This window comes from Pogona vitticeps, chromosome 1, assembly GCF_051106095.1.
Source record: "Pogona vitticeps strain Pit_001003342236 chromosome 1, PviZW2.1, whole genome shotgun sequence".
Classification (NCBI taxonomy): domain Eukaryota; kingdom Metazoa; phylum Chordata; class Lepidosauria; order Squamata; family Agamidae; genus Pogona; species Pogona vitticeps.
This window is the reverse complement of record NC_135783.1, coordinates 317,031,673-317,057,796: the sequence shown is the minus strand read 5'-3', so window position 1 is coordinate 317,057,796 and position 26,124 is coordinate 317,031,673. Positions and strand designations below refer to the sequence as shown.

Sequence of the window (26,124 nt, the reverse complement as noted above, 5' to 3'; positions counted from 1 at the left end):
GAACCCAAACTTCCGTCAGCCCCAGCCAGTGTGGGGTTAGTTGTCAGGGATATTGGGAGCTATAGTCCAACAATGTATGCATAATGTTTGTCCTGGTTGAAAGCCAGACCTACTTGCTTTAGATACATATCAAGGGGGGCAAAGAATTGGTTCTTAAATTGAGTTGAAACTTATTAGCTAGGTAAATTCAGCTACAACATGGCATTCTTCTATAAAGCCATGGTGTTCCACATTACCCAGAGGTGCAACAGAAGTGGTACCATAGTGGCTTCCATTTTAGTGATGTAAGAACCAGACCATAAGAACCAACCATTGTCCCCCCAATGTTTCAGATGGATCTTTTGGTTGGATTGGTGTGTGTGGCATTCAGCTCTGCTCTCACCTGTCTGTCACAGCTGGGCAGGGGAACCTCAGCCAATGAGAGGACGGAGGGTGGTGCAGAAGTGGGAGGAGCTGGGTTATATAAGGTGTGTGATGTGTGAGAGGAGATCAGATTGAGAGATGAGTGATTAGAGAGATTGATAGAGAGTGAGAAAGAGCCTGTCAGTGAGGGAAAAGTCTGTGTGAGCTAGTGTCTGAGAAACAGTGATTGACTAATTAATTTAATACCTATTTATCCTTTTATTTTGTACAAATCAATAAACAGTTTATTTGTTTGAAGGAAACACTTGTCCTTTTCAGTTTTAAGGATAGGTTAGTGGCAGCAGTTTATGGAGAGAAGTAGTGAGCACTCTTGGAGGCCTGGATTGGTAGAGGCTTGAGAGTGGCTTGCTACAATGTGCCTACTCGTCCAGCACTTCAGGAAGGCACCCGACTGAAGAAGCCTGCCTTCAACTTCTAACATCTTGTTCAAAGCTATTCACTTTTCCTGTATTTTAAATTTGCACGATGGGCAGGTGCTCAACCAGCTTTCCCCATCCATGCCTTTCCATGTCAGGGACCTCTGTATGCTTCTCTTTAACTCAGCCTCTACCACCAGCCCAGAAGAGGCAAGCCTGCCTGCAGTTCCAAGAGCACCAAATGGTCTAATAAGAGTTTTATTTCTAAAATGAGAGATATTACAGCTAAAGCTTGCCTGGAAATCTTGTTTCTGGTCTGAAGTCCTTTCCTTCTGTGAATCCCACACATATGGAAGTAGATTGTGGTGAGAGAAATCTATTCTGCATATACTCAGACACTCTCTCATTTCAAAGTTGATTCATGGTGCCTTAACAAGAAGGCTGAGACCTTAATCTTCCTGGCTTAAATAAACCCCACATCTGTGCTGCCTTTACTTTTTTTCCATTGCCTTTCCAGTTACTCGCTTTGCTCTGCAAAGTCACCATCTTTCTCAGTCCTACCCTCTTTCTTTCACACTGAGAGAATGAGTGAGTTGTTTTTCTGGATCAGTCCCCCTCCCGTCATTGATACATAATTTTATAAGACTTTCCCTTAATTTTAGCACACATTGAACATATTAGTGATGTGCTTTCTGTCAACCCACTGCTTTCCCAAGGCACTGTATCTACAGGCTTTTTCCACTTTGTTTTTACAGAAGGACATATAAAACTGCAAAATTAGCCTTTTTTCTTTGAAAGTTCTTGTGAAATCATGTGCTTAATGGCTAGTTTAGCATTGCCAGGTTTGGGGGCAGTTGACAAATTGCGCAGTTTTAAATGCGAATAAGGGAACTTATAGGGCATAAATATACTAGTCAATTCCTACTTTCATCTTATGGTGGTGGTGGTGGTTGCTTGTGCATTCAGTTGAATCATTTGATTTTTGTTGTTTTTCTGAAAAAGAAGACAAAACAAAATGTGCAAATGCGCTTGTATTCCCTTGATTTAGTGAACTAATTTGTCTTTGTACATTGAATTGGCCTCTGCACAAGGACCAGTGATTAAAAACAAAACAACAACATAGTGGATTTCTTTGCAAGTGTTTGGATGTTTCAGCTGAGGAAAGTCTTCTCAAACCTATTCCACAAAGCACCTTAGACAATGGTTCAGATAACCATAATGGTTGTTGTGGGTTTGTCGGGCTCTTTGGCCGTGTTCTGAAGGTTGTTCTTCCTAACATTTCGCCAGTCTCTGTGGCCAGCATCTTTAGAGGACAGCACTCTGTGCTGTGGTGTAGTTTGCTTGGGAGTAGAGTATTTATGGCTGTGAGATCAGCTTGAGAAAACCCACAACAACCATTAGATCCCGGCCGTGAAAGCCTTCTCGAAAACCGTAATAAATGTTTATGTGTCTCCCTCTCCAAGTATGTTTGTGTGTTGTTGTTGTTGTGTACCATCAAGTCACTTCTGAGTCAATGGTAACTCTATGAATGAACCATCTCCAAAATGTCCTGACCTCAGCAGCCCTGTTCAGCTCTTGGAAAGTCAAGCCTTTGGTTCATTTAGAGAGTCAGTCCATCTCATATTTGGTCTTCTTCTTTCTCTGCTGCCTTCAGTTTTCCTCAGCTTTATTGTTTGTCTGTAAAAAACAATAACACTGGGGAAAATTGCCTTCTCAAGATGTGCCCAAAGTAGGACAACTTCAGGTTCAAATTTTTGCCCCCAGAGTTCAGGCCTGATTTGGTCTGAGACCCACTTGCTCATTTTTCTGGCAGTCCAGAGTATCCATAATGCTCTCCTCTGGCGTCACATTTCAAATAAAATATTTTCCTGTCTGTTCATAGCTGTTATTAGTAACAGTGAAGGCGAACAAAGTAAGACCTTTGGTTTAAGTTATTGCTTTTTTAAAAAGTATCTTACTTGAAAGATAAACTAAAGCAGGTTTGTTCAATAGATGATTTATCAACTCAAATGCAGTCTGCTACCTATATATGATGACTCAGAGATTATAGATCTCTTTTCTGGAGTGGATTCTCAGTTGGTCCCTACTATGGATTCATGGGTACAGAATACAGTTTTTAACTTTATAGGAGCAAAAAAGAGTATCTATTTTAATATTTTAAAGCAAGTTTTGGCAAATTAATCTGCTTTTGATTTTTTAAAAATAATTGGAAAGTTGGAAGGCAACAGTTAGATTTGTAAGCCTCATGCTTCAGGAATGTGCTCAGAGGGATAACATTGCAAAAGAAAGACGTATATATACGGCACACTCTTGTGTTAATCAAAGTGTGTGTTTTTTAAATGGAGTTGTGGTGGTCATTTCAATGTTACTTTTAAGTCAAAGTCCTGTTAACAGAACCATATTGTGAGGGTTCAGGTATGGTCTCAGGCTGGTTGGACACAAACACAGGCTGCTCTGTTTTCGTAAAGTCAGAACTGGGATTTATTCGAACATTAAACATGGAATTCTCAACATTAAACTTGTCTGTCATTTTGTCTCTCGCTGCCAACGGGTCAAACGAGGGTGTCCACAAATCTTTGAAGAACGGATTGTAACCAGATTCATACCAGGGACCTTTGATAAAAGGGTTAATGTCCTCATGGTCCCGGTTGTCTAAAACAGTGTCTATCAAGGGAAGGATCTCCTCATCTCTTCCTTCCAAATCGAAGGGATCGGTCCCCTCAGTGAAGGGGTCCCTCTGGTCTCACACATATAGGAAGGGCAGTCTTACACCAGTTTTTGCATCTGGCCCACTGTCCTTTGTATGATTAGTTACATGTTTGGTTCCCTGTTTCACAACCACCGCATACAAGATAATCTGGGAACACACAATTGTCCTTACACAAAGACATACGTGAATAGGTTTCTGACCTGTTCTTAACTGACTCCTGATTTATTTCTTGAACTGTCAGTACACAATGTTAGTTGGTTGCAGAAACATGATATAGAAATACATTGAATACATAAATAGCACCTAGAACTACAAAGGCTGCATGGTAATCATGTACGTATATAGGCTGGCAAGGCAGACTGGTACGTTTATTACTATGTGTTAAGGGTTAATGATGTAACAAATGAGAAGTGGAACCATGCTCCTAGCTTTGTAACCCACTTGTTCCTGGGCTCACCTTCATCCATGCATTAACATGATTGCCTATAATGAAATCCCTAAAACCCAGATACCCATATGCAGATTTTTGCAGATTTTGGTGCTAGAACATGCTAGTATCCTGACTATGTGGAAGCTTACACGCTTATATGCAAGTGACTCCTCATTGGTAGTTTTTATTTTTTTATTTTATTTTATTTTATTTTATTTTATCTATCTATCTATCTATCTATCTATCTATCTATCTATCTATCTATCTATCTATCTATCTATCTATCTATCTATCTATCTATCTATCTATCTATCTATCTATCTATCATCTATCTATCTATCTATCTATCTATCTATCTATCTATCTATCTATCTATCTATCTATCTATCTATCTATCTATCTATCTATCTATCTATCTATCTATCTATTTATTTATTTATTTATTACTGCAGATGATAATACCAAAACACTGCCAGTGGGAGCCAGAGTCAACTGTCTTACAAGGCGGCAATAGGCTGGAAGAGAAGGGACAATCTGGTGTTTTAACAAATTATGTGTTTTGCAAACAACAAAAATCTGTTGACTTTTTTTTAAAAAAAGCCTTGCACTTTGCTTTCCAGCAACTATGTTCAGTCACAAGGGGCCAATATACTGGCATCAGGTCGCTCTGTTGGTGCTGTATGGAAAAGATAACATCACTGAAGGGCTTAGCCCTCTTATTGTTGTGGCTTCTTAGTTTTGTCAGGTGCTGTGACTTGGTCGAAACACTGTGCTTGGGGAACAAAAACAGCTGGAAACCAGAAGAATGGCACTAAGGTCAGTGACATTTACTGTGAGCAGCTGCTGCTTCAAAGCAGTTTTCTGTGCAGAAGCCTATTAAGAAGTTGTAGGTTACTTTCCTACAGTTTCCCTCCCAACATGATCGATGATGTTCCGAAGAGTGAATGGACTTCCTGTGCCAGGGTGGTGTTTCCCCACCCCCCTCAGCCTCCCAGATAGCAAGCAGCAAGATATTGTTGCACAAGAGGACTCACCAAACGCTTCTGCCACTGTTGAACAGTGTACATTTTGCACCACGTTTGTTAGTCCAGCATTGCTTCTTGGACTGTTATTTTCACAATTGTAATCCTATACAGTGGTGCCCTGCATAGCAACGATAATCTGTTCCAAAAAAATCATCGCTATACGGATTCGTCGCTATGCGGGGCAAAAAACCCCATAGGAACGCATTAAAACTCATTTAATGCGTTTCTATGGGGAAAAACTCACCTTTAAGCGAAAATCCTCCATCCCACCGCCATTTTCGGTGCCTCTAAAGTGAGGCAACACAGCGGTCAGCCATTTTGGAACCGCCGATCAGCTGTGCTTCAGCGCACGCTGTCTCTCTCCACCCCTTGCAAGTCCAGCCTGGGCAAGGAGACTGAGGCACCGTGCCGCCACGGCCAGGGTGACTGAGTCTCCCTGCCCAGGCTGGAGTTGCGAGGGGGGGGGGAGAGAGAGTGTGTGCGAAGCTGGCTTCCCCACGATCTTTGCAAACACCCACCCATCAGCTGTGCTTTGGGCTGGCTCAGCCAGCCTGAAGCACAGCTGATGGGTGGGTGTTTGCAAAGTTCGCGGGGAAGCCAGCTTTGCAAACCCCCCCCTCTCTCTCTCCCCCCTTGCAGGTCCAAGACTCTCTTTCGGGGGGGGGCTTTGGGATGATCGTGGGGAAGCGCTTCCCCGCGATCATCGCAAAGCGATTTCCCCCATTTAAAACATCGCAATGCGATTGCTTTTGGAATTGCAAAAAACTCCATCACTATGCGGATTCATTGTTAAATGGGCGCTCGTTAAGCGAGGCACCACTGAGTGAAGAAATATTACCAATAAAACTGCAATACAAATGTTCCGAAAGCAGGGTCCAACAACCTTATTTATCCCAATTTCTTTAGGAGAACAGGGTTAACAATACTGATGTGCTTGTATCTTATTTGTAGTATTATCAGAGGGTGCATCATTGTATCCACTACAGGGAGCCTCGTGGCGTGGTGGTTGAACTGCTGTACTGCAGCAAAAACTCTGTTCACGACCTAGAGTTCAGTCCCAGGTAGCGGCTCAAGGTTGACTCAGTCTTCTGTCCTTCCAAGGTCGGTAAAATGAGTACCCAGCTTGCTGGGTACAATGTGTAGCCTGCATAATTGACTTGTAAACCACCCAGAGAGTTCTGTAAGCACAATGGGGCCATATATAAGCAGCACACTTTATAGTTAAGGTATAAAATAAATGCTGTGCCCTCTTTTGGTGCGGCTTTTTAACCAAGACTTACATCAAAGGAAGAGGATTCATTGAGGAGCAACAAAAATGATCAGGGAAAAACATTACAGAACAAGGAAATATTATGTAAAATGGGTATTTTTACCTTGAGATAAAGTTTATCTCCACTTTTTCAAGTTTACCCCAGTAGATTATGGGACAAATTATGGTTGTTTTAAAGTGGAGGACAGGTGGTTGTGTCCAGTGTTTCTCTTCTGTGACTGGAAGGATCCCATTCATGGAAGAATCTTTGATCTGGCAAAGCTCGCTGCTCAAAGAGGAGAGGGTGATGTGTTGTTTTGTCCACCTGCAGCTCCCCATAACACCGTACATTGAAGAGCCCTCGAGACTCTGGATCAGATTTCAGGGGGCTTCGGAAAGAAGAAGAAATTAGTGCAAATGGCCTTTCCTTCCATTTGTGCAGGCATTAAACTGAATAAAAATATGGTTTTGAACAAAAGGGAAGAAATGGATTCACATGATAAAACACTGAAAAACTCATTGACCAAATTCAAAACAAAAGTTGCAAAGGTAGGCAATATAGATGAATTTGGGCAACAGGTTTCCCAGATTTTGAACAGGAAAAAAAGTTCCTCCTTATGTTCCTCCTTACGCCAGTTGGTCATTACTGTCCTGTTTATTTATATCTTTGTAGGCTTTCAATCATATTTTTTCTTCCTGTTCTTGGGTCTGGCAGCCACTTTGGGGTCTTGCCAGTGAAGCAATATGTTATTCCTGGCTGTGGAAGCTGGGAAAAGTGTCAAAAAGAATACCTCTCACGTGCCCTGTGTGTGTCAAACAAGGTGGGAAGAGATGCCATAGTGAACCTCAGCCTATTTCTGGCTTTGCTGTCTTGAAAACAAGAGGGAAGAGGAAGAAAATGACTATTTTCCTGACAAAGCCAGGTTCAGAAGAAAAAGTAACAGTTAGAAACCCTGCTGGGGAGTCCAAATTTTATTTTAAAACCTTGAGGAAGAGGAGGAAGAAGAAGAACACTAACTCAATTATGACATGTATTACTGGCTACAAGTCATTTAGCTAAACAATAAGTGAAAACCTTTTTTTTTTGTTCCTAACACCATGTTGAGAAGGTGAGGAGAGGACAAGAGGGGGCAGATTGGAAGAGCCTGATTCTATCTGGCATTCTTCTTCTTGGCTCTGAGAAAAATGTATGAAAATAGCACAGATGACTGAGATGCTGTCCAAGCCAATTTTTTTCTGGTTCTTAGGTCACAGACTAGTGTTGGCACTGCAGTGTCTTGTTCCTGAAAGGAACAGTCAGCTCAGGACATTTTAGTAGTTGTGCTTATGAAAAAGGCTTCCTGATGTGAGAAACCTTGGGAATAGGCATCCAGGCTCTGCATCAGCTACCTTTGGGAGATCTCAAGGAGGGCTTCCAGTCCTTGCTGAACCAGGACATGGCCTGTGTTTGCTGCTCAACAGCCTGATGGGCACTATTGGAGCCTAGCAATTTTCTTTGTTCTGACACAACTACTTCAGCTCATCAACTGTTCCTCTTTAAGGACATGAAGTATAGTGTTGTAGCACAGTGGTCCCCAACCTTGGGCCTCCAGAGGTTCTTGGACCACAACCCCCAGAAGCCTTCACCACCATCTCTGCTGGCCAGGATTTCTGGGAGTTGAAGTCCAAGAACCTCTGGAGGCTCAAGGTTGGGGACCACCATTGTAGCGGACTGCAAAAAGGTGACATCATTCCTGCCTGTCAATCAGAGGATAGGGCAGGAGGGGCGGAGCAAAAAGGACAGTTAAGACCGCTGGAAGAGACAGTTAGAGACAGTTGAAATGAGAGAGGAATAGAGAGAGTCAGGGACCAGAAGTTATGGAGAGAGTGCTAGGGTTTAGGAATAGCTAAAAACGGGTTAAGAAAGAAAATTGAAAGAGTAATATTGAACAAGCAGGAATGAACACATAAGCATAACATGAGAAATGCCAGTGATTGAATACATGATCTAACATATGCACACCTGAAGCAGTTATATGTTTGATTCTCCTTATGATTTTGTTCATTAATAAAAGAATATTTGATCAAACCCCTGAATCCTAAGTTATATGAGCAGTTCCTGTGTGTGGGAATTGTAATGGTATTAGGAGAAATACCTGGTGGCAGCGAAAAGAAGAAAAAAAAGGCGAGTTTACCTTTGTGGAGCCCAAAGAAATAAAGGGGCAACCAGGGGGATCGCCACGAGTGTTCCAACAACATTTTAGTTGCCTCTACTTTCCCTGAGCAGTAGCAAGTTCCAGGAGCATATCCTTGTTTGTTCAGCTCTCTTTAGAGAGCCCATAACTTTCAAACACTAAAAGTGCCCTTGTTTTCACTCAGTCAGGCACTGTATTATTGCTAGCACCCAAAAATCTCTTGTGTTGATCAATCCTCCTTTCCCTTCTCCAGATATGTCAGCAACTGATTTGGTCGGTTCTCTGTTATCACCATTGATTTGTATTTATAGCTTGGTCCTAGTCAAAATTTCAACTTCTGCTTTGATCAGCTTTCTCTCCTTTGCTCTTGTTTTCTGTTGTGCAGAATTGCAGAGTTGCATTAGTCTTTTCACATCATCCACTTATCTCTTATTCATTCTGCCTCTCATTTAACCATCTTCTCCATCCAAACTTGAGTCCCCAGATGTTCTTGGACTACAACTCCCAGAAGCCTTTGCCAGCATAGCTAACGGTAAAGTCTTCTGGGAGTTGCAGTCCAGGAACTTCTGGGGACCCAAGGTTGGGAACCACTAGTAGTCATCCTTCAGTCTCAAAAGACTATGGTAAGATGCTCTGAATAGAGAGATGGGAACCACTGATCTAAGCAATAATGACCCATCATGCAAGAAAAGTTGAGGGAGTCCTCAATGGTGTACGTCGGTGCAAGAGGGGCTGAACAAATGCTCAGCGTGGATGTGCCCCAATTATATGAAATATCTTGTAGACTCAGTGTTTCTTTGCCATAAAAGGCAAAGTAGAATTTCATGAGCATAAACCGAGTTTCTTTTCCCATGGAGATTCATATTATCCCTGCTATGCCATAGATTAAGGGACGTGGTGGCGCTGTGGGCTAAACCGCAGAAGCCTGTGCTGCAGGGTCAGAAGACCAAACAGTCGTAAGATCGAATCCACGTGACGGAGTGAGCGCCCATCACTTGTCCCAGCTCCCGCCAACCTAGCGGTTCAAAAGCATGCAAATGCGACTAGATAAATAGGGACCACCTCGGTGGGAAGGTAACAGCGTTCCGTGTCTAAGTCACACTGGCCATGTGACCACAGAAGATTGTCTTAGGACAAAATACTGGCTCTATGGCTTGGAAACAGGGATGAGCACTGCCCCCTAGAGTCGAACACGACTGGACAAAAATTGTCAAGGGGAACCTTTACCTTTACCTTACCTATGCCATAGATTTAGTATTTTTATAAGTGTTGTAATTTATGTTGGCTATTATAAGATACACTATACATATTGAAAAGCACAGTATTAAATCTACTAAATAAGGAAGGAAGGAAGGAAGGAAGGAAGGAAGGAAGGAAGGAAGGAAGGAAGGAAGGAAGGAAGGAACATTGATTGATTGATTGATTGATTGATTGATTGATTGATTGATTGATTGATTGATTGATTGATTGATTGATTGATTGATTGATTGATTGTTGCTGTCCTGTACTTGAAGCTGTTAGAATCTCTCATTCTCAGCATTTGCACTCCTAAATTCTAGGTAGACCTGTGGTTGAAATTCTAAATGAGCAAATCACATTACTGAAAAAGTGAAATTTGTGTTGCAAACTATAGTTGCATTTCTGAATATTAGTCTAAACATTTCAGTTCATTTTCCACACTCATCTTTTAAAAGGAAGGTACCTCCAAATGCCAGATGCAGGGGAGTGGTATCAGGAGACAGGTCTCTAGTTGTCTCTTGTGCTCCCAGAGGCATTTGGTGGGGCCACTATGAGATACAGGAAGCTGGACTAGACGGGCCCTTGGCCTGATCCAGCAGGGCTCTCCTTATGTTCTTATGTAAAAAAGCTCAAGGGCAATTAAGTTTAATAATTCTTACAACTCTGTCAAGGGAACCATTTTCTCTAGCAGCCATGTGCTGGGACATTGTATGGGTAAATATTCTATACACACCCTGTTACTAAGAAATCAAAATGTAGTCATTAGCTTGAATCTCTCAGCAGCCATAGAAAGATTGGGACTCTTCCAGATTCTGTGAATCAAACGGCAGGGGTCCGTTTTGTGAAGTGAGCTCTGCAGGATTCACACAGCTGTAGAGAGAAAGCAAGTTCCTAATCCAGCTGAAACAATTCCAGAAGTCAGTCAAGCCACAAAGCTTCCTTTCAGAGCTGTTGTTTTCAGCTTTTCATATTCTTGAATTGAATTGATTGCATGAGAATATTGTTTCCTTCTCTTTCCTTCCCCTGCACAAGGAGTTACAAGTCAAAGGAGTCAGGACTTGTAAACATTACTTTTGAAAATTTTGACGTTGAGAATCCCCCACCCAACGAAATTGATGCTGACTGGGGGATTCTGGGAGTTGTAGTATCTTCAAAGGTAACTTTTCCAAACTCTGATACCAGCCCTGTGTTCTTGCCTAGGAGCAACAACATGAGAAGCAATGGTGGCATCTTGACTCTATAAGGAGCAAAAGAAAGGATAAAGATGGGTGTATCACTCACAATAGATTCAACTGATTTGCCAAGCCATTGAGAGCCATACAGCCTCTTTTTTCAAAATGTCTTAGTAGCATCTGGGATAGATTACTGCAGTGTATATATGAGGGGCCGCTCATAAAGACCGCAAAATTACGCTGGCATAAAATAATAGCAATGAGGCTACTAACTGGGACAAAAAAGGTCAGGCAACAGGGAGAGGGCCTTGCTAAGGGGAAACACCTTCTGCAATGCTTTTGATTTTTCCAAGGGTTTACCTGCTATGTATGTGACACAAGGGACTGGCACTTGTTCCCCAGAGATTTCTTGTATTGTGTTCCTGCGTTATTTTGGGACTTCTTCCAAGCATTAGTATGACCATACAAGTGGCTACTCCAGCTTTGCTGGGGAAGGAATGATCTGCTGACAGTGTAGGAGCAAAGGAATAAAGGCTGCAGTGCCTGGTGGAAGGAGCCTCACTGTAGGTTTGGTCTTTGAATGTTTTGTCTCGTCTCGTTTGTGATTACGCTGCAGCATTTTCAATTCATTTTTGTGAGTAAAGTGTCAGTTTGATCTTTATGTTTGTTTGAACAAGCAGTCAGTGCACATATTATGAAACTTTGCCAGTCTTTGAGTAGAAGTGGAAAAGATTTACATATGTCTGAACCAACAGAGAGAAGCGCATAAGTTCACTTAAGTAATTCTCCTAACACTTCTGTTTGGTATGAACCTAATTCAATTTTGTGGCATTTGGAAAACTTATACTAATATTAATGCTAGGTTTTAATAGTGGGGGGTTATTCTGACAGACATACTGTTGAAATAAAAAGCTTGAAAGGATGTACATCAGATTTTACAGGTGCACAGAACATTCATTTGTAATGACTAATAGACCGTTTTCCCCCCTTAAAGCCTGACATCATATTGAAAGGAATGTTTTATTTACATATGGTGCTATCATTTATTGACCAGCATAAAAATGTATGTTCAAATGGGAATTTTCTACAGTCTTTTTTCCTTTCTTCTGGAATCATTCTCTTATCTACTTGATCGCTAGCAGGTTGATTTTGATAACTGTATTATTATTTCCAAATGAAACACTAAGAGTAATGTTTAATTTAAAAAAAAACACACATTTCAGAAATGTTCTGAGACTTAAGATCCTGCACTTAGTTTCTAAATGTGTTTAACGTCATCATTAATGTCACATGTCTTGATGTGTACAAATGAGAAGGCTTTATTGACATTGTGTCAAAAAAAATACTGGATGCCAGATGGAGTGGCAAGCAATAGGGAGGGGGATGTCAGCTGGAGTGCACAGCTGGAGTGATATCATCACTCAGCACCAAATGCACAGCTGGCTGTAAATTGGGCATGAAAGGTTCAGAGGCTGGGGGAGGAAAGGCGAGGCAGAGCAGCAGCGGTAGCAATGGCCCCACAAGCTTTTTGTGTGAAGGATATTCAGTTCCCCACCAACATCACTATTTTTGCCATTTGACAAATCTGAATACAGTGCAAAAAAAGAAGCATAATAGATCTTGATAGTAAGGATGTAAAGCAAACCCAAAGGAAGTGATCAAATGACATTTTTCTAGAACCTTAGGGACCCAGCCGCATTCGTTTCAGTGTTTCATAGTTTGTGTGTCTGTGTGCCTGCGCACGTGCGCATGCACACACATGTGCGTGTGTGAGTATGTGTACAAGAATCAGAAAGATTCTGCTGGTCAACATTTATTGCAAGGAGCTCTTTATGCTTACCTGGTAACAGACGGTGCCATTGAACCTCCATGGTACTGCAATGAAGATTCTGCTCGTGACCTGACTTTGATCTCAGGTAGCCAGCTCAAGGTTGATTCAATCTTATATCCTTCTGAAGCTGGTAAACAGCATACCCAGTTTACCAGCGGAGGGTAGGGGCAAAATTAGTCTGCATAATTACATTGTAGACTGCCCAGAGAGTGCTTAAGCGCTATGGGGCAATATATAAGCAACAGACCTTGGTTTGCTCTTGGTTGTGATCCATTGATGTGTCTTGCTCAACCTTTCCTCTTCTGGGATGCTCTTCTCGTTCTTCCTCTCCTACCAGAGATTGGACATTGGCATGGCCGTTCTGACTCTGGATGAGGTAGCTGAATTCAGTGTTACTGTGCTCCATCCCAGTCAGTCTCCAAAGCTCTTCAGCCAAGACATTGTTCTCCTTCCTGGATTCATTTTCCATTTGTTTCCCCTTTGGATGACCAGCTGTAACAATCTATACTCGGCATTTCTCATGATGTGACAAAGACATTCTACTTTCATATGTTTTATGCATTTTATGATTTGTTGATCTTTAGCCAGTCACTCTAGTGCTGTATCATTGGCTTCCCTTTTGGTTCTTAGCATCCTGCTATAAATCCATATTTTAATCACCTTTGAAATCTGTGTTAATCTGTGTTAAAATCCATGATTTTATGCCATATGACAGAACAAAAACTACATATTACCATACAATGCACATTCTCTTCCCTGAACTATGGTTTTAATTCCTTCCTCACACAGTATGTATGCTTGCGCTTCAGCAGTCTTCCCTGGTCTCCTTAGATCTGATCTTAGCAAAACACACTGCTTTCTACAGCACTAAGTCAATGAACACTGTTCTATACTGATTTACCTTGCAACACTTGGTTAGTAGGAAACAAATCCTCTTTTAAAATGGAAACAAAACATGTTCTAGTTGTAGAAGGGGTCACTGTGTTAGTCTGCGCAAGCATTATAGATAAAAGCAAAATAGAAATAAAAAGTTTAAAAAGACAAAAATGTGGTGGCACCTTGAAGATTAACTTTTGTATTTTTTCAGTGTGAGCTTTTTTGGACATGACCACTGCATCAGACGTAAATCTCTTTATGTCATGTCTGATAAAGTGGACTTGTCCACGAAAGCTCACATAAAAAAAAAAATACTAAAGTTAGTTTTTAAGGTGCCACCACGTTTTTGTCTTTCTTACTTTTAAAATATGTATAGTGGTGCCTCGCTTAGCGATCGCTCCGTTTAGCGATGAAATCGCTTAGCGACACTGTTTTTGTGATCGCAAAAGCGATCACTTTGCAATGTTCTCTATGGGGTATTTTCACTATGCAATGATCGCAGGGAAGCGATCATCGCAAAGCCCCCATTTTCACACAGCTGATCGGCGGTTTCAAAATAGCCGCCGGGAAAAAAACATGGCCGCCCGCTGTGTTTAGGGACGGATTCCTCGCTTTAGAGGCACCGAAAATGGTGGCGCCATGGAGGATCTTCGCTCAACTGTGAGTTTTAAGCCCATAGGAACACATTGAAGGGGTTTCAATGCGTTTCTATGGGCTTTTTAATATCGCATAGTGACGTTTTTGTTCTGCAGCGATTTTTGCGGAACGAATTAACATCGCTAAGCGAGGCACCACTGTATTTTACTTTTGCCTGGAAAACGTGTTCTGAAGAACTGATGATATGTAGTGTCCAGAGCATGAGGGGGCACCTTACTCTACTCATTTGAAGTAAGATGTGTCCTTTTACACAGAGCACAGGCTTGCTGGTGATGGTTACTAAAAAACTGTTCATCAAGGTGACAGAAATCTTATCTTCATTATAACTATAGAAATACATATGGGGTAGGGGAGTTCTTTATATTGACTGTGTAAGCTTAAGCAAACCTAATTCATCTTCAGCCAAATGTGCAGGATGAATGGATCCATCAGTATACAAGGTAATATATTTTACAGAAGTCACCCTGAGTTTGTGTAACAAATTGAAGACAGAGGGAAATGATATACAGCTATGTGCTTGACTCTTTATGGCACATACATTAAAAACATCATCAGGTGTGAGTGTTGGGGAGACGTTGGGGGACTTCTTGGAAAACTCTATGTCATCATACATTTTAGTGCAAGCATGGTAAATCTATTCATCATGAAATGAAGACCACCGCCGTGTTTGCAGAGCAAAAAGCCAGCCTTTCTTTTCCGGATAATAAATGATCACAGTGCTGGAAGTGAGTCAGACTAGCTATAAGACAAACTATCTTTCATACCAGTCTTCTGGATTCACCTGTAGATATTCAGGTGCTCAGCAGAAATGGATTTTGTCTTCAAGGCTGAAAGATCCTTTAGTTTAAATTAGGAGCATTTCACTGGACTTCCCTGAGAAAGTAAAATAAATTTGCTAGTGGTTACAAGTTGTAAAAAGCTGTTAAAATACACAGGTTCTGCCTCATTTCCACTGCAATGCTGTGACTTAAGAACACTCGTTTATTGTTACACACTATGCTGCCAGACTGTCCAGGTAGATGAAATTGGACACCCCTTCACATTTCTTTAAGCATTTCATTATCATTTACGGGTTGTTTGAAAGGACAGAGGAAGGGGGAAGCCAAAGCCAAACTCCTCAGAGAGAAGTACAAACTAACTTTCAGAAATGTGCAGCTGAATGTATTAAGAAAGGAAGAAAGAATAAATGGACTCTAGCTGACCTTTGACTCAGGATGGGTCTTCTGGTTTTCTATTACTATGGAAACAGGTTTTCTTAATGGCAGCCCATCAGACATGAGATGAGTAGAATAAGCTGTTACGTAATGAAACATGAAGAGACATACATGAAGTATTAAAAGCTTGACTCGTCAAGTCAGTCTGTGTCAACAATGCATTAAGAACATCTATCATAGTCCAGCTTGAACACTTATGCCCAGGCGGCGATATCCTGGCTGCACATTAGGTATGTAATAAGAAGAGTGATGCGGAGTCATCCGTCACTAATGTGCTACCACAGAATGAATTATAAATGTAATACTAGATAAGTTATCTCTTTTTTTTAGTTGTTATTTGAAAATTTTCTAGAAACCTCCCCATGCGCAAAAGCATTAAAGGTAATGTGTTTGTAAAAAAGGTAAGGTGAATTCTTTCTGAGTTAGGAGATCCAGGAAGCCATTCTATTTTGTCCAGATCTACTTGGCTGATCTCTGTACGAAGAAGTTTACTTAAAGAGATGAGGGCACATCGTTTGTTAAGCCATTTGTCCTTGTTAACTAGTGCATTTTGAATTTCAAGGACTATTTGATTAGGTTGGAGACGTTGCGAGCAAGACTTGTTCACCAGCGAAATTGTCTCTCCCTTGCAAATTTGGACATATAGCTTCATATCTTTCTGCACTAAGTAACCCCCAGCACCGGAGGGCGTTCTCATTGGCCCGGTTTAATGTGATGCCATCTGCAGTCCTGACTGGCAGATTTTTAAGGACCCCCCACGCAGACAGGCTTTGTTCATGTAAACAAAATTGTATCGATTCAATTTCCCATATCCTATTAGGGTGTCCCAAGTATACCGCCCCTCGTATCCAACTTTTAGAACCAATTTTAAAAAACAAATCAGGCCTCTCTGAAGCTGATAAAGTCTATTTTATGTTGAGTGACTCTCTACAGGATGTATCTGCAAGCGTAGCATCCTTTCTACACTATGTTACAATCCTGTGCAACAAAGACCAGCAAACTGCACTCCTCTTTTAATTTTCCTTTTATACGTTGTCTTGTCTATGCCAATAAAGGTCTGATTGATTGATTGATTGATTGAGATAAGTTATCTGTGGATAGAAAAAGACCCCTTGACTATGATTAGGTCCAGGCCAGGGTTTTATTTTTAGATTAGATTAAAGTAATATATAGATGATCTTTTCACTCTTAATTTTATTAAACATGAACAGTATAGGCACTGAGGATGTAAATCAAATATATTAATAAGACATAGCGTGTAAGGGTGCAGTGGTTAAACTGCAGTACTTTATTGGAGACTCTGCTCATGATCTGAGAGTTTGATCCTGAGGGGCTCAGGTAGCCAGTTTTACCTACCTGAGCCCCTTGGCTCAGGTAGCTAAAACTGTTTTAGGTGGATTCATCCTTTCATCCTTCCAAGGTCAGTAAATTGAGTACCCAGCTTGCTGGGGGTGAGGCAATATGTAACCTGCATAATTAAATTGTGAACCACCCAGAGAGTGCTTTAAGCACAATGGGGCAATACATAAGCACTTCGCTTTTTGTTTTGCTTGATAACTCTTTGAAATCATCACCACCATCATCTTAGAAATGCAGAGCTGGAAGGGGTCCTATGGATCATCAAATCCAGCTCCTGTCAAGGAGTCACACTGAGGAATTGAACTCTTAGCCTCTGGCTCTACAGCAGGATTCCTAAAATTCAGTTCCTTGAATTTTATATAGCATTGAAAATGTATATATAGAGAAAGAAAAAGATAGAGGTCACTGTAGTTTGGCTGAAATATCTAGCTAGGCAACAACCAGTTATTTCAGAGGAATGGTTTGGTTTCAGAATGTGTTCTCCTGAACTTTGTATAGAATCGACATGCCATGCCATATCCTTCCTCTCATGCATCAGTAGTTATAGTTGTGTTTGTGATTTCCTTCTTTTTTTACAAAATGATCCCTTGAACCATTTCATTTTAAAAATGGGAAGGGCTGATTATTTGTTTGTTTGTTTGTTTAATATGTAGCACTCCGTTAGTACAATGCACTATTCCAGGTGGTTAATGGAAATAAAAATAAACCATTAAAAAAGCAGTGAAAAAAATCATAAAATAAACAAAATTAAATCAGCATCAAACTTCACAGTGTTTCCATATAAAAATTGATATATATCTATATATATAATATACCCATATATATATAATATCTATATAAAAATTTATTAATCTACCAAAGTCTCTACTACATACAAATTAATTAATTAATTAATTAATTAATTAATTAATTATTTATTTATTTATTTATTTATTTATTTATTTATTTATTTATTTATTTATTTATTTACTTATCCCACCCTTCTAGACATATGTCTACTCAGGGTGGCTCACAATAAAATTATTCATAAAAACAATTAAAACAACGATTTACATTGACAATATTAGTATTAATCAAGATGGAAAATATAGATGTAACTTCATAATTTCACTAATTATAATAGCCCAGCCTCAACTTCTGATCCAGATGATTTGGTGAGGTTTTTTCCTCCTTACCCCTACTTCCGTAACTCTGCAAAGGCCAGCCTGATGAAGAATTTTGCAAGACTCGAAAGGCAGTATGTTCTGAGATTTTATTGGTCTAACAACAGTAACACCTTACAGCCAATGTCTTGCTGAACAAAGAATCAGATGCAAAATTGAGATACCTGGGTCCAAATTCCTGCTTGGCCAGGAAATTCACTAGAGAGGGGAGTGTGGGGTAGCCACTTGCACATCACCAAAAGAAAGGATATGTCTTCAAATGGAGGACCATTCTACCAAAAAGATGACATATGACCACCCTCACAGAAGTACATATGAAAAGGATCTAGGGATTTTAGTAGACCGCAAATTAAACATGGGTCCACAGGGCAATGTGGGGCAGAGTGCATACTCAGTCTATCAACAGAGATATAACGTCCAAGTCAATAAAAGAGTAGCACTCTTCTGCATTAGTCAAACCTTTCCTAGAATGCTGCTTAAGAAGGGATATCTACACCTGTCTAGAACAGGATAACCAAGGTGGTAAACATTCTGAATGGAAGGACAAATCCTGAAGCTGAGGCTCCAATACTTTGGTCATCTCTTGAGAAGAGAAGATTCTCTGGAAAAGACCCTGATGTTGGGAAAGTGTGAAGGCAAGAGGAGAAGGGGACGACCGAGGATGAGATGGCTGGACAGTGTCATCGAAGCGACTAACATGAATCTGACTAAACTCCGGGAGGCAGTGGAAGATATGGTTCCTCCTGGCTTTGACCCCTGGATGGTCTGACCACGATTTCCATCATCCTTCTCCTCGGCTGCTGTTTGGACTCAAAACCCTAGCTGGTTGGTCTCTGCTTGGGCTGTGGGGTTGGTTTTACCTTGTTCCTGTGGTCTTGCTCTGGACTGGATCCTGGCGCCTCTTCTACTGAACCCTGACAATTTGCTGAGGCAACTTGCACCCTGACCTGGTCATCATGCCCACAGATGTAAGCCACGTCGTCCAGGCTCTACAAGCAGAGGTCCTGGCCCTGCGTTCCCAGGTTGTTCCACTCCAAAACGTGCCAGCACTTTCATCACCAGTCCGGGATCCAGCACTGTCTTTGCCAACCCATTTTTCGGGGGAATGCAAGGAGTTAAGGGGGTTCATTAACAAATACCAGCTTCTTTTTCGTATGTCTCCTGATGCCTACCCCAGTGAACAAAGCAAGGTGACACTGATGGCCAGTTTACTGTCTGGCCCAGCATTAGCCTGGGTGTCTCCTCTGCTGGAATCGGACCACACCTCATTAGGAGTTCCAACTGTTTTGTAGGCTCTTGAGCTTAGATCCCCTGCCAGCCAAAGCTTGTCCCAGTACCAGTGGAGAGATTGGACGGTATCCTCCTCGCATTGTGTCCCCTTTGGGGATGCTCATGAGCTCTACTCACCAGGATTGGACTTCATTTGATCTGATCAGCACACTCCACTTTCCAGTAATCCTGGTTAACGGAACATGACCCTCCAATTTCTTGGGCCCAGCAGACAATCCGTTTCCCGTGTGCTCATTGTCAGGAAAACTGTTTCCAGGGTTCTGCGGTCAAGGTACAGGAGCTGAAAACTCACCAGCAGGCCTCCCCCAGAAGCTGGAAGTCACAGTCCCTGAGTTGTACCAGGATCTGGCTGATGTTTTTGAAAAAAGGGGGGCTGAAACATTGCCCCCACACCGGCCTTATGATTGTCCCGTTGATCTCCACCCTAGTGCAGAGATTCCTTTTGGATGAATCTATGCCTTGTCTTCTCCTGAATTAGAGGCTCTCTGCAAATACCTGAAAGATAACCTAGCCCATCCACCTTGCCTGCAAGATGGTGGATTGCTCCCTTGCATTGATTACCAGCAACTGAACCAGGTAACAATCAAAAACTGATACCTCCTGCCTCTTATCCCAAAATTGTTCGAGCGGCTTCATGGAGCTCACCTCTTTTCCAAGTTATATCTTTATGGGGCATATAATACCATAAGAATCCGGGAGGGTGACGAGTGCAAAAGAGCATTTCACACTCATTATGGCCATTTAGAATATTCAGTTATGCTGTTTGGTTTGTGCAATGCCCCAGCGACTTTCCAGCACTTCATCAATGATGTCTTCTGAGATCTCCTGGATTGTTTTGTGATTGTCTGTTTGGATGACTTCTGGTCTTTTCAGAGACCTTGGAGGAACATATTTCACATGTGCAGACAGTTCTTTTCTGCCTCCAGAACCATCGCCTGTATGCCAAATTGGAAAAGTGCCTATTCAACCAGACTTCTATGGAATTCCTGGGCAATATTGTTTCCCCAGAAGGGTTACAGATGGACTGTTGCAAGGTCCAGGCCATCATGGACTGGGAGTTCCCAAAAGGGGTAAAGGCTCTTCAGCGATTCTTGGGCTTTGCTAACTTCTATTGGCAGGTTATTAAAGGGTTACCTCGCTGTGTTGCCCCGCTCACAGCCCTCCTGAAGCAGGGGGCCAAATTTTTATGGACCCCTCCAGCTCAGGAAGTACTTGAGGGACTGAAGACCACCTTCTCTTCAGCCCCCATCCTGGTCCATCCGGATCCTGATCTGCCATTTGTTCTTGAAGCTGATGCCTCCAATAGAGCCGTTGGAGCGGTATTGTCCCAGTGCCAGGGCCCCACTGCCTTCTCCACCCCTGTGCTTACTACTCCCGGTGCCTGACTCCAGCCAAGTGTAATTACACTGTCTGGGACCGGGAATTGCTGGCAATCAGATCTGCCCTAGAGGGAAGGAGCCAAACACCCGGTGCAAGCGCTCACTGATCACAGGGGTCTGGAGCACTTCTGGGCTATGAAATGCGAAAAATCGCATCATGCTCGGTTGTAAGTAATCCGGAGATTTGACCTCTGGATGACTTACCACCCTGGGTTACATAACAGGAAGGCTGAGGCCCTTTCGTGCCGAGATGACCATGAAGGAGATACTCCCGAGCCGACACCTATGTTTTTTGCCTCGTAGCTTCCTATGAGGATCAGTGGCTCAGGCCTTCCTGCAACAAGTTGGGCAGTCTCTGCCAACCGACCCTTATGCCCAGACTCTTACACCCAACACGGGATCCATGTGGATTTTTCTTGGAGGGGTGGCTGTCTGGTTTTTTGGCACCTGTCTCTATATTCCAGAAGGGGACCTCCGGCTTCAAGTACTGCAGTAATGCCACAGTGCTCCCATTTTGCAGGTCATTGAGGATTTGCTAAGACCACATGTTTGGTAGCTTGGCCATACCGGTGGTTGACATGGCAATGAGACAAATGCTGGGCCTGACAGTAAACTGACTGTCGGGAAGCACCCCAGTTCTGATTGGGAACAGGGTTTGGCTATCCATGAAACATTGCCACTCTCCGCACCCATCTGCTAAATTAGATTATAAATTTAAAGGGCCTTTCCGTGTCACCCAACAGATCAACCCAGTCGCTTATGAGTTGGATCTTCCAGCACACCTCCTGATCCACCCCGTGTTCCATGTGTCCCTACTGAAGCCATTTAGGGCCAATCTGTTTCCTGGATGTCAGACCCCACCGCCTCCACCTGCGCAAGTTCAGGATCATGAAGAATTTGAGGATGCCAGAATTCTGGACTCCAAACGCATTTGGTGGATTGGAAAGGTTATGACCCTGAAGAGCGTTCCTGGGAACCAGTGGAGAACATCTATGCGCCAGCCAAGCTGTGGGCTGTCTATTGGCAGCACCCAGATAAACCTCGGTCATAATTAGGGGTGAGGACACCCCTTTTTCTCTTTGGGGGGCCATGTTGTAGCCTTAGTGCAGGCAGGATCAGCCCCATCCTTAGAGAGAACTAGTCTAGGAATTGCAGGACTGGGGCCATGTGGAAGCTGAGGACTGGGCTATATAAGAACAGGCCTCCCCTCTCAGAACGTGCCTTAGCAACAAAGATTTCCAGTTGTGCTGTTGTTCCTGCCTTGCCTCTCCTTGCACCCCTGGACCCTGGTGCCTTGATATGATTTCTCCTGGCTTTGACCCCTGGACTGTCTGACCACAATTTGCATCATCTTTCCACCTGGCTGGTTGGTCTCTGCTTGGGATGTGGAGTTGGTTCTACCTGGTTCCTGTGGTCTTACTCTGGACTGGGTGCTTTTACTGAACCCTGACACTGTCCTATCCAGCCCGCATCTACCTATGTAGTTTGCTAATTAGACTATCAAGATGTATTAGAAGTCAAGATATATTATGTTTATATTATTCCCACCACCAAATGAGATGAGATTCTTTATATATTTATTATTTCCATTTCTATGCTGCCCTATTAATGTTTTCACTCTCTGGGCGGTTCACAAAATGCAATAAAAACCTACAATACTGTAAACACTGCATAATAAATACAATAAAAATACAACAATGTAAATAAATCCTGATGCTTGCTGAAAGAATGAACCTACCTCTAAACAGAAATGCACAAATCAAACCCATTTGAGCATCTCAGGTCAATCTTCACCACTAGTAGAAGGGGAGCTTTATATAATTCTGTCATAATTGGCTTCCTAAAAATTGACAGGGATGGCCCCTGGTGAACCTCTGAAAGAAGCTTATTCCAGAGGAAGGACTAGAACCTCCAAAAAAAAAAAAAAAGAGCTTCCAAATCCCAAGCTTGATAGCCCTCCCAGAAGGATACTGTGGTTGATAGTATCGAAGTCCACAGAGAAATCCAGCAGAGTTACACTCATCCTGTCTGCCTCTCTCACGTGTCTTTTTTATTTTCAGGTCCTCTTTGAGCTTTTTGTGAAGCTTCATTAGTCTTTTTATTTTCTGCCTTCCACCTCTCCCCCTTTTTAAAAAAGTGTTTGTAGTTGTCCCAGAAGAAATTTTTTAAAAACTGCCACCCATCTTGGATTTCTCTTCTAGGATACCTGACTATAAGACCTTGTACTGTACTTATTTTTGTTCTGCGTTTGTTAAAATAGGCTTTCCTAAAATCCAGCATATCCGTGTGGCTACACTCCACTTTTGCTTCTTTTGAAATCAAGACCTCCAATATAACATGTTCACTTTTCCCCCAGAGTTCCCCTTACTGCTACTTCTGCCACCAAGTCTTCTCTGCTGGTTAGAATCTAGTCAAGGATAGCTAATCCTCTAGTTTCATCCTCCACTTTTTGCAGGAGGAAATGATTCACGTCACAAACAAGTAATTGGTTGTTGTGGGTTTTTCGGGCTCTTTGGCCGTGTTCTGAAGGTTGTTCTTCCTAACATCTTGCCAGTCTCTGTGGCTGGCATCTTCAGAGGATAGCACCCTGATCCCGGCCGTGAAAGCCTTCGCAAAAACAAGTAATTTCTTGGAAGGGCTGTTTTTGCTTTAAAAAAGAGTGTATCTTTCAGGAGATACCAGGATAACTGAAATTTCCCATTACCACTACATTGTAACTCTTTGAAATTCTTGCAATTTATTTTTCAAAAGTTTTGTCTGCCTCTTTCTCTTGATTAGGCATTCAGCAGTAGAGTGCAACTACTATATTCTTGTTTTTTGTTTTGCTTCAATTACATTAATCTAGATGCTCTCTATGGGACAGCCAAGCTCCTTCTCCTTTATTTCTATGCAGGAATTTGACATATACTGCTATTCCACCTCTCTTCTTACTTTTCTTTTTGAACAATTCATATCTTTCAGTGGCTGTACAGTGGGGGCTTGACTTGAGAACTTAATCCGTATTGGAAGGCGGTTCTCAAGTCAAAAAGTCTGTAGGTCAAGTCTCCATTGAGCATTGAAAACAGATTAATCCCGTAACAGGCCGTTTTTGTTCCATTTTGTTTTTTTTTCTGGTCTGTAAGTCAATTCTCAGTCTGCAAGTCAAACCTAAATTTTGCAGCCAGAGAAGTCTGTAACTCAAAAAGTCTGTAAGTCAAGCCATCTGTAAGTCAAGGGTCTACTGTATTCCAGTCGTGGGAGTCATCCCACCAAGTTTCATTTATCCCTCTCAAGTTACATTTAACCTCCTGAACTAAGATTTCCAGTTCTCCTTGTTTGTTTTCCATTTGTTTCCTGGCATTCATATAAATACACTGGAGACTGTATAATTTGTGGGCTGCTTTCCTTCTTACATTTTTATCAAAAATATTATTGGGCCTTGGTAGAGCTGCTTGCTCTGTTCCTTATATTGTGTCTAAGTATTCATCTGTCTTTATCTCCAAATCTACATTTCCTTCCTTCTTCTGATTCAGTTTAAAGCCCTCTTGATGAAGTTCTTCATCCTGTGGCGAAACAGTCCAGCCACATGAAGACGAATATGGTTTCAAGGGGAGTATAGCATCCCGATAATAGGAAGTAATATTTGAGAAACTGCCACATGGAAGATGCAGCAAGAGTGTTTCCTGAACATCCAGAGCATAGGATCCAAGCTAAGGGATCAAATTACAAGAAATAAAATAAAACAGCAGGAACTTTCGGATAGTGAGAGCCGATTAACCAAGCAATTTTCTACTTTGTAAGGTGCTTTGAATTTTTTTAGCAGAGGATGTGTGGTCATCCATCAGGGATGCTTTTGCTGTGACTTTCCTGCTTCATAAGGAGGTTAGACTTAATGACTCTTGAGGTTCTTGGTGTATAGTTCTGTCTGAGGATCATTCAGTTCTATATTTGTATCTCCGCAGCACTTTCTAATCACAGCATTTTGCAGTGGGGGGGGGAGAGGTTGCTAGTTCTTTGTTAACAGAATGAAAGATCGTGAAAGATTTTGTTGAAGCTTGATGACCACTGTACTTCCCTTATCTTGTATTTCTCTTTCTTTCCTTTCACTAGAACCATCCTTCAGTTTTCATTCTTTATCCTTTCTGTACATAGAGGAAATCCTAGTGCACAAACAATGCACCTGCATTATAGGCACTGCCAGAGCATAAAAAGAGTTCACATTAGCAAATTTTAAACATGTTAAACCAATTTTTTAATGTGATTGGCACAAAAATTGCTGGAACCATTTTTTTCCTGCATTTTGGCAGGATTACTCTGCTCTGAAAGTGCTATTGCATTTCCAAATGTAGGGGGGTTAGTTTTGTTGGGGAAGCTAAGGTACACATTAAATGTGGTTTAAACAAATACCTCAGGGCCTATTGTATGGTAATTTGCTAGTTTTAATATTCCCTTTTAAGTGAGGCTACTGTGTTTTCATATTTTATGCATTTATGTGAAAAAGCCAAAAAGGGTATGGCCCTTTTCCAGTGCAAATGAATAATCTACATAAACATTCCAATTTCTTAATTTTGGACCAGATTCTGGTCTAAACTGCATCAGAGTGGGTCCAACTGAGTCTTGGGCCAGATGCACATTGCCAAATTAGGCCCCACCTGGGAAATCTTTGCATAACTCTAGAAGAGGAGTCTCCAAACTTTTGACTGAGGGCCACACCAGATATTTTCAACGTTTTTGAGGGCCAAAGGAACAGGAACGTCATATCACATGCACGCCTGTACTCATGCACACACTCATGCGCCCCCTGCTTGCCCCCGCACACACGCACAGACCCTCAGTCACTCAGCTGCACTCACTGAAGGGAACGGGCTGGATAAAACGGCCAGGGCGGACCATAGTTTGGAGGCCCCTGTTTCAGCCTAGCAAGAAAGACGTCCAGTTGCCATGACTCAACTTCTAGATAACCTCACCTGGATGACTGATAATCTTCACAGATACCTCCCCTGTGTAGTTTGGGGGGTAGAATGTGGGAGGGTTTTAAATGCTTTCTGAAAATTAACCTACGTACTGTACACAAGTATTTTCTGCCTTGTAAAATGAATTGTGAACCTGCTGTGCCCTACTTATTTTTTTTATTAATTAGATATGTACAGTATTTTAGTTATTTCCATTGTATGTAAACAACTTAGAATTCAGGCTTTAAGTATAAAAATCCATTTGAATTGTATGCACAGATTGAAATCCAGTGATACTGGTACAACAATTATATTACATAACCCTCCAGACTGCCACAAATGTAGCTGAAACTTTAAACTACTATATTTTACACTTGCTGAAATGTGTAAATAAAATCTCCCTGCATACAAGCTGCATTTTCTTTCCCTATGATCAGCTCTGTAAATGACATGGGCAGGGTTGTGGGAGAACAAATTGAACACATCAGGTCTATGCAGAGAAGTCCATTCATGCATAGGGACTGAAATGGAGATAGCCAATTTTATCACACACATTTTCATGGTCCATACTTTTAAAATGCATTTTATCATATTTGGAGGTGGGTAAGTATTGGCTCAAATTTATATTTCGTGATCAGCCCACATG

The 26,124-nt window shown here is 41.8% G+C and overlaps 1 protein-coding gene across 1 annotated transcript in view; it reads left to right on the top strand.

The window, feature by feature from the left end:
• SLC25A21 (solute carrier family 25 member 21) overlaps nucleotides 1-26,124 on the top strand; it is a 359,073-nt gene that overhangs the window by 120,107 nt on the left and 212,842 nt on the right. The window lies entirely within an intron of this gene.